Source organism: Natator depressus, chromosome 3, assembly GCF_965152275.1.
Source record: "Natator depressus isolate rNatDep1 chromosome 3, rNatDep2.hap1, whole genome shotgun sequence".
Classification (NCBI taxonomy): Eukaryota; Metazoa; Chordata; order Testudines; family Cheloniidae; genus Natator; species Natator depressus.
The window spans coordinates 72,798,098-72,811,219 of record NC_134236.1 but is presented as its reverse complement, the minus strand read 5'-3'; the positions used below and the strand labels follow the sequence as shown (position 1 = coordinate 72,811,219).

The following is a 13,122-nucleotide window of genomic DNA, read 5'->3' as shown; positions in this document are numbered from 1 at the left end:
TACATAATCGTCAGGGGTGGAGACAATTGTTTGATTGCTCATCAGTGATGGTTCCCCAGTGACCAATACAGTTATGGGAGTGATGATGAATATTTTTGTAACAGTATCTAGGCTCTGACATAGCCGTTTTAATCTATAGAACTCAAAGCACATTGCAAAGGAGGTCAGTATCTGTATCCCCATTTTACAAATGGGGAAACAGAGGCACAGGGAGGAAAAGTGACTTGCCCAAGGACACACAGCAGGATAGTAGCAGAGCCAGGAATTGAGCCCAGGTCTCCTAAATCCCAGGCAAGTGCACTAGCCACTATAAGTTTTGTTAGAATCATTAGGATGTATGCAAAAGCAAAGCGATTAAGTTTTGGTGTTTTGTATTACAAGGGTATGTATGATACTCCCATGGTATGTCTCCCATTACCATAGCTTCTGAATATCTCATGATCTCTACTGTCTTTATCCTCACAACACATCTACTAGATAGGACATACTGTCATCATCAGCCTCCCATTTTACAATAGGGATCTGCGATTCAGGGAGAATAAGTGATTTACCCAAGTTCATACATGAAGTATCAGGTGAAGCAAGGACTCAAGCCCACCTTCCCTGAGCTCTAGAGTAGTGTCCTAACCACTATACTATCCTTCCTTTCTCTAGAGGGCTACTCTAAATACATGCACCTGGCACGTGATTAGCACTTATAAATAATAATTATTATTACAGTACGAAAGCCAAGTAGAGATATCTCATAATATAATGAATTTCAGTCTAAATAATGTTGATGTTTTAAGAGCTGCATGTAAATGATTGCTGAGAAAGACTTCAACCATGATGACTCAATTGGACAATATCTGTTTGAATCCACCTGGAGTGTAACATTGTCATCAAATCTATCCACAGATTTTACGTTTTATTACTCATTTATAAAGGTTGCATTTAAATATACCTCTCAGATCCATTGTCACATATGTTTCCAGTCATTCTGTAAAGGTCAGAACAGCAAACTATGTAATTTGTCCAAGATATTACTTTAATTTCTGAGTGCAAATCCGTGGTGCAACTATACTTTCTATCTCTGGAATAGGCCTTTTATGGAACTTCCTTTCTTACTGTGTTTGTCTGTCTGGGCATTTAAAGCAAAACTAAAGCAATATCCATTTACTTCTGAGTTTGACTGCCCTTAAAAAGTTATTTTAAGTGCCTGAATACCCAGAGACAGTTTTAACACATAATAGACCAGAGGTGTTGTAACATTAGGTCTGCCAGTACAGCTGTTTCAGGAATCTGCCCCAAAAAAACATACTAAAAATATGATCCACTACAATTTTTGTAGACCACTCAGCCTTTCTGAAACAAACAAGAAGATTTAAGGGTTTCAGTCCTAAACATATTTTGGAAATGAAATTAAATGGCTTTCTCTGATAATCCTTTGGTATATGTACTTCACATATAATTAATGGTTAGTGATCCAGTTTAGGTCAGAGGAGGCTGCTTATAAGAGGGGTAGTGATGCAACAAAATAGTACACTTATAGATTCAAGAGTTCAAATCCCTGTTTAAGTAAAAAATTGAGTTGAATTTGCTGGTGTCCTCTTCATTTTGAGAGGACACAAGAAAACCCATCTCATCGTATGATTCTATTGCTTTGTTCAGGAAATGAATGGGACAGAAATATCAGAGTTATTTCAGATTAAGCTGGCTGTGCATTGACAAACTCAGCATAGTACCAAACTAGATTTTACCAGAGCTATTAGACCCAACTTTGTATGTGGAATGAAGGGAGTATAAAGATTTAAAACAAAGTATTTGCTCTTTGTACCTGACCAAACAATTCACTGTTGTGAATCTCAGTTGTCACAAACATGCCTCTTCGCAACAACTTCCAGCTTGGTGGCAAAGTGATTGAAGCATCACAATGGGGGTCTTGAGGGACACTAATATTAGTGATTAGTTGTATATTTATGTAGAGATTGTGCAGAGATTGTGAGACCACACAGGCAACAGTATCACACATATGTTGATTGGCACTTACGTCTACATTAGCTTTTCACATAATCCAGATGAAGCCTTGTACCTGCTATCCCAACATCTTGCGGAAATAGGGAAGTGGATGAAAAACATTTGGCTTAAACTCTGTTCACACAGGAGGTAGGTGATGCTGATTGGGAAGGGAGAAGTATCTTGAAGAACTGGCACAGTCTATGTTCATCCCAGCACCAAAGTGCTCTGTTTATGGGTTTAATTAGTATTTCTGCTCTCCCAGATAACAGTAATCAGAAACAGCTTTAACCACTTTTGGCTTGCTAAGAGACTGCACTGTTTAATTTGGGATGAAGTCATCACCTTAATCAGCCACACCATTTTTACCCACAGCATAGGCAATTGCAGTACACTTTGCCTGGATCTAACTGCCATGAACACCCAACAGCTCCAGCTAGTGCTCAACATAGTTGCCGCCTTCATGAGTCATGCTGGCTGATGAGAGCACTTCTGCTCTGCTCGCTCTCTTTAGTGGCTGCCAGAAACTACCCAGGCAATGTTCAAGGTACTGATTACTACACATCCAGTCTTAAATGGCCTAGGACACAGCTACTTCAACAACTGCCTCTCCATCTCCTTCCTGTCATGGAGCTTCCTTCGTTTGGAGTGCCCAAGCTAAGGATTCAAGAAGGCAGCTTAAGGGAGCTAGTATTATCAGCATCAGACCCTTGATGCTGGAATTCACTGCTACTAGAAATTTGCCTAAGTTTCCCTCTAGCCACCTTTAGAAAACACTTTAAGACTCATTATGTGGCCAAGTCTTTCCATGAAGGCCAATCATCTGCTGCCAACTACAATCTCCTAGTCACTAGCCTCTTAGAATCCTTGTACCATAGAGGTTGTGGGGTATTAACTCCTTCAACTTGGGAATTTATTGACTTAATATGTGGTATACACAGTGCTCTCAGCTACACCATAAAGTGTTTGTAGTATATTAATAATAACATTAAATTAATCACCTATGATTGAAAAAAAATGTAATGAGCTGTACCTTGACATTCTCAGGACATACACAGGAGGAAACATTTTGTTATAGAAAAACATTGTGATTCAATAGGTTTCAGTTTCAATAACATAGATCAAACTAATATAATTTTATCCTGGGGATAGTTTTGTTTTTGTGCTACAGTTTAGTTCTGATGACTCATTCCCTTTGCAAGTACTTCATAGTTCCATTTAGAAGCTTTATTTTCTATCTATTTTCCATACTTATTTCTTAAGTACTTGACATTTCTTGTGAGCTTGCTGGTATGACATTTTTGTCCATCGCATTGCATCTCCATCAGTAATCTAAGAGGACTGTCATTCTGCTCATCAGTTTCTCTCATGTATCTAGCAAAAACTCGTCTCGTCAAAACTGAGCTTTAGCAGCCAGTTACTTTTGATGTGTTCATTCTCTATGGCAGAAATGGAGCATGATTTGGGTTTTTCCTCATATAAGTTATTTACTTGTATAACATGTGGAAAAAAATGTTTTGGTTCTAGGCACTGCTTACAGCCATCATGTACAGTAATAGAAGTTGAATGACAGATAATTTGATATGTATTATTTGACACGAACCCCTAAAGCACAGAGAGTTTTATAATTTTACTGAACTAATTTTCACCTTGCTAGAACAAGACACGGGCAAACCATCTCAGAAACAATAAAAACTAGCTCAGAATTTCATCTTAAATTCAAGCCAATCATTTTTTAAGGTCAAAAAAAGTTTGGGTCACTTTCTTTTTTCTTCTCCAATTATTTATTTTGTTCTCCAGGCTAATCTGGAAAAGCTCAGAGATGTGGAAAGTTTGGTTTAGCAAATCTAACCCTTTTTCAGTGAAAAGTCAGATGTCCAAGGAGCCAGACAGAAGGTTCCTGAGGAGGCTAGTCAAATGGTGGACAGTTCAGGTGACTAGGTGTTCAGTTCTAACTTTCTTGGGGGTTAGAGAAGAAAGGAATATGTGCTCCAGAGTCCCATATAATCAGTGCCTAGCTCACAGATATGATTTTAATTGGATGCTTGTATGTAATTATTAACATGTGTTGAGGGTGGGAGAGGGTCTGTGGGTGGGTAATATGTTTGAGAAAAGCACAACATTAGGTGTGATGTCTTTCCCTGTACCTCAGCTTACCTCTTTGCTGGGGTATAGACCAGAGTTTCTCTAGCTCAAAAAGTCCAGGAAAGACTAACAAGAGAGAGTGTGTGTGAAAGTGACACAAAATGTATATCTATATAAATGCATATCAATGTACATAACACTCATGAAACAATTGTGAATATTGTCAAGAACAATTTTTTAACACTAACACTTCAAGGCTTCCTCCCCCCACAAGTTTTAGTACTTACTACAACAAGTTCAAGTGCAACATAGAATTATGCATGCACATAGATACACTATCCTAGGGCTCTTCTGTGAGAGGATTTACCCCTTTCAGTCTCTGTGGAATGGTGCCTCTGTAGGGCATGCCAGCTCTTTAATGTTGGGATTTAACAAGGGATCATCCCACACTCTTTTTCAGACTCCCCTTGAGTTTTTGCAATGACCGCCTATGCTTTGCACAGCCTGCAGCAAATTCTAATCCTCTTTTCCAGTGGAGTGAGCCCTGCAGTCTAAATCCAAAAAACGGGCAAAGTTTTGGAACACACTCCTCACAGCAGACCCTTTTGGTCCCTGAGCTGCTGCAGTGCTGAGTTCTTAAGCTCTCACACCTCCTAATTATAGTGCCCTGCTCTTGAATTCCCATTGGTTCCACTCCCAGGATATGTCTGTACTACCCGCCGGATCAGCAGGCAGCGATCGATCCAGTGCGGGGGGTCGATTTATTGCATCTAGTCTAGACGAGATAAATTGACACCCGAGCACTCTCCCATCGACTCCTGTACTCCACTGGAGCGAGAGGCGCAGGTGGAGTCAACGGGGGAGCGTCAACAGTCAACTCACCACAGTGAAGACACCGTGGTGAGTAGATCTAAGTACGTCGACTTCAGCTACGTTATTCATGTAGCTGAAGTTGCATAACTTAGATCGATTTCCACCTCCTTAATGTAGACCAGGCCTCAGAGACTGACTCTGGGTGTGTGTACTGCCAGGCTGCATCTCCACAATGGAAGTCATCCAAGTAGCTTTCCACAAGTAATAAGCATGCCACCCCACCCAATTTCTGGATGTTTCTGGTCCATCCAGCAGTGTCATGCCACCTGTTTCTATCAAGCCCCCCTGTCATAAATATAAAGGGAAGGGTAAACCCCTTTAAAATCCCTCCTGGCCAGGGGAAAACTCCTCTCACCTGTAAAGGGTTAAGAAGCTAAAGGTAACCTCACTGGCACCTGACCAAAATGACCAATGAGGAGACAAGATACTTTCAAAAGCTGGGAGGAGCGAGAGAAACAAAGGGTCTCTGTGTCTGTCTTTATGCTGCCTTTGCCGGGGATAGACCAGGAATGGAGTCTTAGAACTTCTGGTAAGTAATCTAGTTAGGTACATATTAGATTATGATTTCTTTAAATGGCTGAGAAAAGAATTGTGCTGAATAGAATAACTATTTCTGTCTGTGTATCTTTTTTGTAACTTAAGTTTTTGCCTAGAGGGATTCTCTATGTTTTGAATCTAATTACCCTGTAAGGTATCTACTATCCTGATTTTACAGAGGGGATTTCTTTACTTCTATTTACTCCTATTTCTATTAAAAGTCTTCTTGTAAGAAAACTGAATGCTTTTTCATTGTTCTGAGATCCAAGGGTCTGGGTCTGTAGTCACCTAGGCAAATTGGTGAGGCTTTTTACCAAACCTTGTCCAGGAAGTGGGGTGCAAGGTTTTGGGAAGTATTTTGGGGGAAAGACATTTCCAAACAGCTCTTCCCCAGTAACCAGTATTTGTTTGGTGGTGGTAGTGGCCAATCCAAGGACAAAGGGTGGAATATTTTGTACCTTGGGGAACTTTTTGACCAAAGCTAGTAAAGATAAGCTTAGGAGGTTTTCATGCAGGTCCCCACATCTGTACCCTAGCGTTCAGAGTGGGGGAGGAACCTTGACACCCCCAAAACAAAAGCAAGAAACCATGTATCTTTCCCACTGTTTCTTTCCTTCTTTATACCATTAAATGCTGCAATGCACGCATGTAGGTTACATGCGGATGGGTAGACATTCTGTAGTGTCCATGCCATAACGTTTGCATCAAATTTTCCGTGAAATAGAAAATAACTTATTCTGTCTTGTCTACATTTACATTCCAACACTTCTATTTTTCCCTCTTTACACTGATTTAGCCTTTCCTCAAGCTTTTTCAAACTCTGTGTTCAAAAAGTTATTCAGGACAAACATAGGGAGATCATTATATTCCAGCTAAGGTGCTTTTTGGGATAGTAAAGAGATCAGTGCTAAGATGAAGTTAAATGCCCAGCTTTCTCCAAAAGATAAACAACCTCTATTTCTATTTCTTGCCCCTGCCATCAAAGTCTAGGAGGTTGGAATACACTGCCAATTTATCTGCAGAAGCTTACATAAGAAACCACTGGAATAACCCCTAACCTTGTTTACAAGTGCTCTGAGAAATGATTGACAACTCACAGCCACCCAAACCCATTAATGATTCCAGGAAATATTGCTAAATCCCTTATATTATCTACAGAAACATTCAACTCTAAACTCTCCTGAAGTGACCAAATACCAAGTGAGGGAATCAGTGTTCACACAGACTACACTATTATGAAAAGGAAAGCATGACAGTATAATGAAATATACATTACGTATGATTATGTTAATATCACATCCATTAACTCCAGATAAGAGGGCTGATAGGTGATGAAGCAAAATGAGATTTATAATGCAGAGTGTATATATAAACAATTTCTTATATTGCAGTCTAGTTAGCAGGGGGATGATAAAAATATTATGTGAACACTCAAGCCCAGATATTTCAAAGGTATTTAGGCATTGCTCCACTCACTGTTGCAAGGCCTACCCTTAGAGGGCCTGCCACCTTGTGGAATCTTCAACCCTGAGTTATGCAGTACTGGGTTACCTTGGCTCCCTGTAGGGTGCATGGGGAGAGTTAATTGCCTAGGAAAGGGATTTTCAGAGTCTGCAAGCTGAACAGGAAGCAGCCTAACTAGCCAGGAGAGGGGTGGGGAGAGGAAAGGGGCTTAGAGTGACAGGCCAGAGATAGGTGCTTCCATCAATTTGGTATCCTTCGCTGTAAATGCTCCCCTGGGGTTAGGCAACTAAGCCAGGTCAGCTGCTTATGTAGTCCATTCCCTAGCAGCTGAAATCACCTCTCTCTCTTTCTCTCTGTGTCTTCTCCTTATGCTCAATACCTCTGTCGTGCCTATATTTCCCTCTGCCCTCAGCTGCCTTTTGTGCAGGTGATGTACTGACCCCACACCTATTGGTGGCCTGCATCTGGCCCTCCTATGGTGGGGTCTGACCATCTGACAGGTATCAGGTCATAGGTGAGGTCAGTGTTTGCCTATTCCCTGTGAGTGAGTCAGTGTCTGCCTATCCCCACCTAGTTTGAAAATCGTGCTTCAGGGCCTCCGGGCTATGACTTGAGCTAGGTTTCTAAGAAGCTTATTAGAAGCTAAGAAGTTCATTAGCTGTGAGATAGCAATGCTACTTAGCCTTGGTCTACACTAGGAATTGAGGTTGAATTTAGCAGCATTAAATCGATTTAACCCTGCACCTGTCCACATGACAAAGCCCTTTTTATCGACTTAAAGGGCTCTTAAAATCTATTTCCTTACTCCACCCCCGACAAGGGGATTAGCGCTGAAATCGGCCTTGCCGGGTTGAATTTGGGGTACGGTGGACACAATTAGACGGTATTGGTCTTCGGGAGCTATCCCAGAGTGCTCCATTGTGACCGCTCTGGACAGCACTCTCAACTCAGATGCACTGGCCAGGTAGACAGGAAAAGGCCCGCGAACTTTTGAATTTCAATTTTCTGTTTGGCCAGCATGGCAAGCTGTAGGTGACCATGCAGAGCTCATCAGCAGAGATGACCATGATGGAGTCCCAGAATAGCAAAAGAGCTCCAGCATGGACCAAACGGGAGGTACGGGATCTGATCGCTGTATGGGGAGAGAAATCTGTGCTATCAGAACTCCGTTCCAGTTTTCGAAATGCCAAAACATTTGTCAAAATCTCCCAGGGCATGAAGGACAGAGGCCATAACAGGGACCCGAAGCAGTGCCGCGTGAAACTTAAGGAGCTGAGGCAAGCCTACCAGAAAACCAGAGAGGCGAATGGCCACTCCGGGTCAGAGCCCAAAACATGCCGCTTCTATGATGAGCTGCATGCCATTTTAGGGGGTTCAGCCGCCACTACCCCAGCTGTGTTGTTTGACTCCCTCAATGGAGATGGAGGCAACACGGAAGCAGGTTTTGGGGACAAGGAAGATGATGATGATGAGGTTGTAGATAGCTCACAGCAAGCAAGTGGAGAAACCAGTTTTCCCAACAGCCAGGAACTGTTTCTCACCCTGGACCTGGAGCCAGTACCCCCCGAACCCACCCAAGGCTGCCTCCCGGACCCGCCAGGTGGAGAAGGGACCTCTGTTGAGTGTACCTTTTAAAATACTATACATGGTTTAAAAGCAAGCATGTTTAATGATTAATTTGCCCTGGCATCCGCGGCTCTCCTGGATGTACTCCCAAAGCCTTTGGAAAAGATTTCTGGGGAGGGCAGCCTTATTCCATCCACCATGGTAGGACACTTTAGCATGTACTCAGGAATCAGTGTATGTTTGCTGGCGTTCAAACAACATCCGTTCTTTATCTCTCTGTGTTATCCTCAGGAGAGTGATATCATTCATGGTCACCTGGTTGAAATAGGGTGCTTTTCTTAAGGGGACATTGAGGGGTGCCCGTTCCTGCTGGGCTGTTTGCCTGCAGCTGAACAGAAATGTTCCCCACTGTTAGCCACGGGGAGGGAGGAGGGGAGAGGGGCTAGCCACGCACTGGGGGGAGGCAAAATGCGACCTTGGAACGAAAGCACATGTGCTATGTAATTAATGTTAACAGCAAGGTTTACCATGAAAGAGTGTACCCATTGTTCTATAAAATGTGTCTTTTTAAATACCACTGTCCCTTTTTCTTTTCTCCACCAGCTGCATGTGTTTCAAGGATCACAGGATCTTCTCCTTCCCAGAGGCTAGCGAAGATTAGAAGGTGAAAAAAATGCACTTGCGATGAAATGTTCTCTGAGCTCATGCTGTCCTCCCAAACTGACAGAGCACAGACGAATGCGTGGAGGCAGGCAATGTCATAGTTCAGGAAAGCACAAAATGACCGGGAGGAGAGGTGACGGGCTGAAGAGAGTAAGTGGTGGGCTGAAGAGAGGGCTGAAGCTGAAAGGTAGCGGCAGCGTGATGAGAGGAGGCAGGATTCAATGCTGAGGCTGCTGGAGGATCAAACTAATATGCTCCAACGTATGGTTGAGCTGCAGGAAAGGCAGCAGGAGCACAGACCGCCGCTACAGCCCCTGTGTAACCAACCGCCCTCCTCCCCAAGTTTCATAGCCTCCTCACCCAGACGCCCAAGAACGCAGTAGGGGGGCCTCCGGCCACCCAGCCACTCCACCCCAGAGGGTTGCCCAAGCAACAGAAGGCTGGCATTCAATAAGTTTTAAAGTTTTAAACTTTTAAAGTGCTGTGTGGCCTTGTCCTTCCCTCCTCCACCACCCCTCTTGGGCTACCTTGGTAGTTTTCCCCCTATTTGTGTGATGAATTAATAAAGAATGCATGAATGTGAAGCAACAATGACTTTATTGCCTCTGCAAGCGGTGATCGAAGGGAGCGTGCTTTTAAATGTCCAAATGCACATTCTACCACCATTCTGCACTTGCTCAGCATGTAGTTGAACAGCTCCTGACTACTGTCCAGGCTGCCTGTGTATGGTTTCATGAGCCATGGCATTAAGGGGTAGGCTGGGTCCCCAAGGATAACTATAGGCATTTCAACATCCACAACAGTTATTTTCTGGTCTGGGAATAAAGTCTCTTCCTGCAGCTTTTGAAACAGACCAGAGTTCCTGAAGATCCGAGCATCATGTACCTTTCCCGGCCATCCCACGTTGATGTAGGTGAAATGTCCCTTGTGATCCACCAGTGCTTGCAGCACTATTGAAAAGTACCCCTTGCGGTTTATGTACTTGCCGGTTTGGTGCTCCGGTGCCAAGATAGGGATGTGGGTTCCATCTATGGCCCCACCACAGTTAGGGAATCCCATTGCAGCAAAGCCATCCACTATGACCTGCACATTTCCCAGGGTCACTACCCTTGATATCAGCAGCTCTTTGATTGCGTTGGGTATTTGTATCACAGCAGCCCCCACAGTAGATTTGCCCTCTCCAAATTGATTCCCGACTGACCGGTAGCTGTCTGGCGTTGCAAGCTTCCACAGAGCTATTGCCACTCGTTTCTCAACTGTGAGGGCTGCTCTCATCTTGGTATTCTTGCACCTCAGGGCAGGGAAAAGCAAGTCACAAAGTTCCATGAAAGTGCCCTTACGCATGCGAAATTTTTGCAGCCACTGGGAATCGTCCCAGACCTGCAACACTATGCAGTCCCACCAGTCTCTGCTTGTTTCCTGAGCCCAGAATCAGTGTTCCATCGCATGAACCTGCCCCATTAGCACCACAATGCCCCCATTGCCAGGGCCCCTGCTCTGAGAGAAGTCTGTGTCCATGTCCTCATCACTCTCGTCACCACACTGACGTCGCCTACTCGCCCGGTTTTGCTTTGCCAGGTTCTGGTGCTGCATATAGTGCTGGATAATGTGTGTGGTCTTTAATGTGCTCCTAATTGCCAAAGTGATCTGAGCAGGCTCCATGCTTGCCGTGGTATGGCGTCTGCACAGAAAAGAGGCGCGGAACGATTGTCTGCCGTTGCCCTGACGGAGGGAGGGGCGACTGATGACATGGCTTACAGGATTGGCTTACAGGGAATTAAAATCAACAAAGGGGGTGGCTTTGCGAGAAACAGAATGGCCCCCTCAAGGATAGAACTCAAAACCTCAAGGATAGAACTCAAAACTGGGTTTAGCAGGCCGTTGATTTCACGGAGGGAGGGAGGAGAAAATGAATACAAATAGTAGAAGTAATGAAATTTCTGGTCTATTTCTTGTTTTGATCCACTTCATCTATCTTTATACATCTTGCTGGCAGCAGACTGTGCAGTAAGACTGCTAGCCATCGTCATCTCCTAGGTGCTCGGCAGAAGACGGTGCAGTATGACTTTGGCCATTATCTTCTGCTGGCTGCTGATTAAAAGACAGTGCACTGCCGGTAGGACTGAATCGCCATGAGTCGAAACTTAAAAGGGAAATGACCTGGCTGAGTCACTCCCATGTTTGCCCAGTGCTCATCGAGGTCGGTTAAAAGAGCACCCAGGACTACACCGACGACGGCTACCAGTCATACTGCACTGTCTGCTGCCAAAAGGCAATAAACTGCTGCTGTGTAGCAATGCAGTACCGCGTCTGCCAGCACCCAGGAGACATACGGTGATGGTTAACTGAGCGCTCCATGCTTGCCGTGGTATGGCGTCTGCACAGGTAACTCAAGAAAAAAGGCGCAAAATGATTGTCTGCCCTTGCTTTGATGGCGGGAGGGAGGGAAGAGGGCCTGACAATATGTACCCAGAACCACCTGCGACAATGTTTTAGTCCCATCAGGCACTGGGATTTCTACCCAGAATTCAAATGGGCAGCGGAGACTGCAGGAACTGTGGGATAGCTACCCATGGTGCAACGCTCCAGAAGTCGATAGTTGCCTCGGTACTGTGGACACACTCCGCTGACTACATGCACTTACAGCATTTGTGTAGGGACACACACAATCAACTGTATAAAAATGTCTTCTACAAAACCGACTTCTATAAACTCGACCTAATTTCGTAGTGTAGACATACCCTTAGGCTGCTTTGAAAATGCTGACTAGCAGAAATTTAGGCATCAGTGGGTTAGGCAGCACCTGCGATACAGCATTGAAAATGTGAATGGTGCCTACATGGTGGATTTTGGCATCTATCTGGCTCTAAGGACCAGTTTTTAAAAGATATTTAGGCACCTACAGAGGCAAATAAGTGCCTAATGGGAATTAGAGGCTTAAACTTTTGAAAATCCCATTGAGTGCAATGCTGAGTGGAGCAAAGCTTAAATACTTTTAAAAATCTGGGCCTTGGGGCCTGATCCAAAGCTCACTTAAGTCAACTATGAGACTTCCGCTGGTATCAATTGATGCTGCATTTGTAAAGCTCCACATTCATTTTGACAATACTCTCAGAAAGCAATTTTTTAAATGTTATAAGATTTTTTTAAATACCCCTTTCAGGGATCATTCATGCTCAGAATCTGGTTATGAGAATCCAGTCAATGAACTAACACACTAACCCAGTGGTGGGCAACCTGCGGGCCACAGGTGGCCTGTCAGGGTAATCCGCTGACAGGTCATGAGACAGTGTTTACATTGACCATCCACAGGCATGGCTGCCCACAGCTCCCAATGGCCACAGTTCCCAGACAATGGGAGCTGCGGGAAATGGCAGCCAGCACGTCCCTGCAGCCCGCACCGCTTCCCGCAGCTCCCATTGACCAGGAATGGTGAACCACAGCCACTGGCAGCTGCAGGCAGCCATGCCTGAGGACGGTCAATGTAAACACTGTCTCGCAGCCTGCCAGCAGATTACCTGATGGGCTGCATGTGGCCCGCGGGCCGCAGGTTGCCCACCATTGCACTAACCTATGTGACCAATTATTACTAAGCAGTTCAAATTTCAAGTAGCAAGTCACAGAGTTAAAAAAAAGTAAATTCATCAGTTAATTTGGAATAACAAATACATTTGATAAAATCATGATCTTTTCATGAAAAAAGAAAAGGAGTACTTGTGGCACCTAGAGACTAACGAATTTATTTGAGCATAAGCTTTCGTGAGCTACAGCTCACTTCATCGGATGCTTGCAGTAGAAAATACAGTGCATGCCACAAGTACTCCTTTTCTTTTTGTGGATACAGACTAAGACAGCTGCTACTCTGAAAACGATCTTTTCATGGACATTCTACAAGGAAAAAGGAGGTGAAAGTCAGTTGTATCATTTGTTAGGCACTAT

The 13,122-nt window shown here is 44.0% G+C and overlaps 1 long non-coding RNA gene across 1 annotated transcript; it reads left to right on the top strand.

The window, feature by feature from the left end:
* Nucleotides 1–5,366: 5,366 nt before the first annotated feature.
* On the top strand, nt 5,367–9,278 carry LOC141983911 (uncharacterized). The gene is made up of 2 exons (XR_012638570.1): nt 5,367–5,482; nt 9,124–9,278. It is a non-coding gene; the product is annotated as an uncharacterized LOC141983911 (long non-coding RNA).
* The last annotated feature ends 3,844 nt before the right edge of the window (nt 9,279–13,122 follow it).